This window comes from Gymnoscopelus braueri, assembly GCF_963280865.1.
Source record: "Gymnoscopelus braueri genome assembly, chromosome: 11".
NCBI classification, from domain to species: domain Eukaryota; kingdom Metazoa; phylum Chordata; class Actinopteri; order Myctophiformes; family Myctophidae; genus Gymnoscopelus; species Gymnoscopelus braueri.
The window spans coordinates 51,377,123-51,383,298 of NC_137613.1; positions in this window are offsets into that span (position 1 = coordinate 51,377,123).

Genomic DNA, 6,176 nt, shown 5'->3' on the forward strand with positions numbered 1-6,176 from the left:
TTTATAAAAAGGTTGGCGCACAGGCCCTACGGCATGAAGGCATGATGCCCACATGTCGGAGTGCCAACCAAGGGTTTTGCTTGGCATGTGCCACCCCGCAGTATTCCTCTCAGCCTTCTCCAGACAACTAGCCCACAACTAGGTATTTTAGGAATTACGCGGCAGCTGGATGGATCGCGGATTGGAAGAGACTGAATTAACACTTTCAAGATTTAAAAAAAAATGTAAAAGAAATTACAGATGTATAAGCTTGTATATCTACTATTTTTTAATAGCCAGTGCAAAATCTAAAATTACAGTACAGTGCTTTCCAGGTTTTAATGGGTTAAATGTTAAGAATCTCTCAGAAACAGATAGAGATGAGAAAACTATACCACTGTACCGTTGAAAGACTGCATATTCCTCCTTTGTGGATTGACTGTACACATAGAATCAGAATCAGAATCAGCTTGATTGTCACATCAAAGGTTTACAGGTGTAGACAAGTGGGTGAAATGATTGTGTTGCAAGTTTGTAGTTTTAAGGAAAGTGGAAGAAGAATAGAGATAGAAAGAAGAGCAAAAGGAGAACAGGATAGTAACAGACCAGATAAATACAAAGTTCCTAGAGTGAAGAAAAATAAATAGACAAATAGTTACTACTGGGGATAGAATGTTCATGAACACTTTGACTCGAAGTGCAGAAGGCCAGGCCAAACCTTAAAAATCTCCTTTTGTTTTGTTTTTGTACCTCATTTCTATACTCTCATGGTAGAAAGGAGTGAACTCTCATGGTTCACTCCTTCTTATTGTCGCTTCTTTTGTTGCTGTCGGTTGGAAACCTTGTAGGAAAACTGTTACTTTTCAGGAAAAGTAAAAAAAAGAACCTGTGATTCCAATGGATCCAATGTAGTTATTATTTTGCCACAAGCTCTTGTTAACACTTTTCATTGGTTCAATATTCATAAAAGAAACCACTTTCACTTTAGGAATCGGTCCAAAATAGCAGATCTACAAGCTCATAACGCATCACGAGGCGTTGTGAGCTTGTGAATCGGCTTTGCATGATACTCTTATACGAAGAATTAGGGCATTATTTTAGGAAAAACTAAAAAAACATACAAAGTTGAAAAATTGAGATACAAAGTTTCGGCCCGAAAGCGACGATACAATTTTGTACTTTTAAAAACTTAAACTTATCTCTCAAAAAGCTTATCTCTCTACTCCTATCTGTACCTGTCCTGTGTTTCCCACTGCCGTGCTGCTATGACAACTGAATTCCCCTCGATAGGATTAATAAATGTCTATCTAAAACCAAACGCACACGATCAAACTTCAAACAGATCCATTCAAACAGAATGATCGTGACTAAATAAACCTGCAATATTTTCCCAATTATAAAAATCCGACGTGACAATGACTCCCCCGTGAACCTGTGCTGCTTTCGGGATTTGGTTTAGTGCCTTTCAAAAAGATTTTGATATCCGCCGTTTGATCGGTGCATGCCAGCGCCACACACACACATACACACACACACGCACACACACAGATACACAGATACACACACGTACAGCTTCTGAGAACACACACCATGCTTTTATTTCACACACTAAAGGGTAGCGCAGTTTCTCTCCTGAAATGCAGAATAACTCAACATATGTAGGCTATATTATGTACTAGATGTGAAATAAATGTAATATATTGTATATGTATAACACTGTATACAATGAATTCTTCCAACAAAACAGCATGTAGCCTATACTATGCTGTTTTGTTGGAGGCATTCACCACTTCTTAAACCCTTTATACTTTGTTTTCCCCTCTACACTAAATCTCCAATGAAAATAGCTAACTCAAGAATAATAGTGTTTAAACAGAATAACTCAAGATAAGGTAACAAGCGGAATTAAAGCAGCACTTATGTAGTTTGGGGTATCAGTGGCCACTTTGGACACATATAACATGGCAGGCAACGTCTTTGACTTCATTACCCAAGATTCTCTGCAAGCATGTCCGGCGAGGACGCGCTGTGATTGGCCAGTCTTCGCTTTGACTGGCAGTTCTGCCTTGGTGCCTTGGCAAATGCCAGGATGAAACTCATTGTCTCCCCTATACCTACATAGTAATACAGTCAAGCCCCTAACAGGGACCCCCCTGAGTCTATACATTTATGGAGGGATGATTGTTATTGCTTAAACATGTAACTTTATAATTTTGTGGGACATAATATGCTATATAGTTAAAAAGTTACATAGTGCTGCATTAATCTCTTGAACCCTAGTGTCTCTATTCTAGCGGTGAACATTTAGGTAGAAACAGCCAATCTACAAGCTCACAACGCAAGCTTATTGATCGGCTGTTTTTGATGGGTTTTATACAAGAGCTTGTGACTATAGTTAGCTACAGTTTAGTATTGGACAAAGGCCTACAAGGTCTCCACCAGACAGCAAAGATATTTGATAATATGGACTATTTATGAAATAAATGTTAAGTATTTACTATTTACACACTTGACACGTAACATTTTATACTATAGGCCTACTCTGTGTCATTGGGCTGCCTAGATAGGCCTTATTTTTAAGAGAATAAACAGAGAGAAAAGCAGAACAGGGAGGAGCCGCTGGAGAAGACAATGCATTAAAGGGAGGCTCTACCCCCAGCGAGACGCTATTATCTGTCACTCACAATGAGCAAACGTAAACATTAACTGAGACGCCGGGGAGGGCTTCAGTCACAAAGCTTTTTCAATAGCAGAAACCATAGAATATCTAGGCTGAGACTTCGTCTGAATGTAGACTGTTACCGGCGTAACGTCGCAAAATATGCAGTTTTATGTTTAGGGGAAATTCAAAAGAGTACAGTAGGCTATGCAAGAGTCATGTTGATATGTAGGTGAAGAAGGCAGGATAGGTTTGTAGTGCTGCCTTCCTCCCCTGCAGGAGAGAGAGAGAGAGAGAGAGAGAGAGAGAGAGAGAGAGAGAGAGAGAGAGAGAGAGAGAGAGAGAGAGAGAGCAGTACACATAGAGGGGGGGAAAACATACAGGGCCGGTTATGCAGAAAGGCAGGTTTAATGCAAGGCTTGGCTCCCTGTTATAAGGAGAGAGGGAGAGTGGAAAAAGCTGGTCTGGACCGGCATGAAAGAGGGAACGAGGGAGCGTGTGTTGTGTCTCATCCATGCAGCCCCATGTGGGATGACTGTCATCTCACAGATGGACCCGCTCCTCAGAGCCGGAGGAGAGGCTTTTTCAAAGGGAGATCCGGTCCGATCTGAGAGATCCACAGGATCGTCATCCACTTAAGGAGCGACAAAACCCTGTTGAGGATGTATACCTAATAGAAGCCTCATGCTATCTCTCAGAAAAATACTGTCTGCACTGTAAAACAATATACAATGTGTATTTAACTAGAGAGAGTGTACAAATGGAACCACATTTGGGTCCATTTGTACACTCTCTCGACTTAAATTCACATTGTGTGTTTACAGTGCAGACGGTTCCATTTGTACGTTCTCTCGAATCATTATCAGTTTTGTTTGTCACATCACAGTTTCACAGGTGAAATCCTTTTGAAGTATTCCGAGAGGATAGGCAGAGTGAGAGCAAATGCAAAGAGATAGAAAACAGGTTAAATAGAACAAATAAAGATATTTACATATATACAGACATTTTGTACGCTCTCTTCTTGAGTTTAAATTGATACTGAGGATGTTTTGGTTATTTTTTTACTGGGTAAACACAGCTATAATACACCGAATTAACAAGTGGGAGCCTCTCCAGGGAAATCAGGTCTCATTGCAATAAAACACCGCGTGTAGCTCCCCTCCTCAAACCCGCTATCCTTCCAGCCCACTATCCTTGATTTTTATGGTTTCAACCTCTATAACGCTGGTATTATAGAGCCGTCTTCAAGGTAATCACATGCATGTCCCTGCCGTGTCACCACAAAGATATGATATTCAGTTTGTGATTTCTTGAAATGTTATGTTTGTTTGTTTGGTGAATTTATTAGGTTAAACATGATATTAAACATAATTGCTTGCTTTTGGCAAAAAATACATAATACAGTGGAGCCAGCGGTTTTGTTTGTTTTGAATGAATTCAAAACTAGTAAGAACAGTAGGGTTTCTGTTTGTAATGAACTTTTTCCTTTTTGTATTTCTTCTTGTGTATTAGCTCAGGACATCATTTGTTGATCTCGGGGGTTGTATAACTTCAGGTACACTGTCAAATCTATGAGAGTGTATACAAATGTGACCAAACCAAAATGTAAACAAAATGGATAAACTAGAAATGTGTGCTCCTTGGAGCGCAGGTCTTCTCCTGCAGGCTGGGTTGCCTAATAGCTAATTGGAAAGGAATCTGACAAATCTGACCACAGTACATCTTGATCACGTGACCCCAGAGATGATGTGTAACGATTTGTCAGAATTTTGGACAAGATTTGTTGTAGTAGTAGTAGCAAAAAGTATGTTTTGAAGAAAACACCTTTTCCCCATACAAAGCCTATATGGGGAGTTGTGTCATGATCCAAGGGGCGGGGGGATTGTGATTATACTACGGTTCAAGAGTTATAGGCCAAAAAGAGAAGAGGGCCACCACGAGGCCGATTTGAAAAATGTGGGGTGGATGTTCTCTTTTTTTTTGGCCTACTGGGAGTGTGCGTGCGAAGTGTCACGGCAATCGGTCCAACGACGCCGGAAATTAGCTACTCACAGACACATGGACAGACGGACAAGGCTGAGACTAATAACGTTATTTTACAGTGTAGTCGAATTCAAGGGCGGCCAGAGAACACTGAATTACACACTGATAAACTTGGAAAAACCCAACCGAGAGTGTATTGAGTTTGACCGCAGAGGGACCGCAGATTTTACACTCCTGGTCTTTTTTTTATAGTGTACAACAATACAGAACACTTCAAGAATGGAGGCTTGAAGGAACACAGTGTTAAAGGGAATACAATTTCTATTTGTAAAGCGCTCTCTAAAGTGTGTGATTGCGTTGGGTCTGTATTCTCAGCTGGACATCAGGTAAACTGTGGCTTCTCACCCGGCGTTTAATCTGAGTGCAATCACACACACACACACACACGCGCGCGCGCGCGCACACGCACACACACACACACACACACACACACACACACACACACACACACACACACACACACACACACACACACACACGCACATTCACGCGCACACACACACACACGCGCGTGTGTGTGCGCACATTCACACACGCGAACACACACACACACACACACACACACACACACACACACAGACGCGCGCACACACACACACACACACACACACACACACACACACACACACACACACACACACACACACACACACACACACACACACACACACACACACACACACACACACACACACACACACACACACACACACAAAGCCACCCAGCAAACCCAACCAGGCTGTGCTATTATGTAACACTGACAGCTGGCCTTTCAATGGAGAGAGGGGGGTAAGCCTGCCTCCTGATCTCTTATTACTGTTGATTTATTGTTTTATTCATCAAAAGAAAATAGTGATAATAATAATTTAAGATAAAGGAACTTTTTGATGAATCTTAATCTTAAATGTTCCCTGCCATATTATTCAGCAAAGAGTGAAACAAAGACCATGCTGATTATAACGGGATTATGAGAGAAGAAAAGAGCCCATCGATGATGTGTGCAGAAATTTGAAATACTTCAGTACAGTCGATATTCCCAAATTGTACTTAAGTATAGTACTTGAGTACATGTACTTGGTTACTGGAACCACTACAGAAAGTAGTGTCTCAAAGTGGGGTCCGGGGACCCCACTTTGAGAACCCCATGGGGACCCCACTTTGAGAACCCCAGAAAAAGTAGTTAACATAGCATCACAATCATTTTAACCACTTTATTCATTTATACTTTGGTTATTCAAAAATAGCAGATCTATAAGTTCATCAGCTATTGTACATCAGCTATTTTTGATTTTTCCCGGATGGGGGTCCGCGGACAAATATATATCAATTTGGGGGTCCTTGACATGAAAAGGTTTGAGAACCACTTGTTTTACACCACTGACTGTATGCTACTTACACTGTAGACCTACAACTTCTATACCTCCTAAGTCATACCTACCTAAGTCATCAGTGGTGGAAAGTAACTAGTACATTTACTTTAGTACTGTACTTAAGT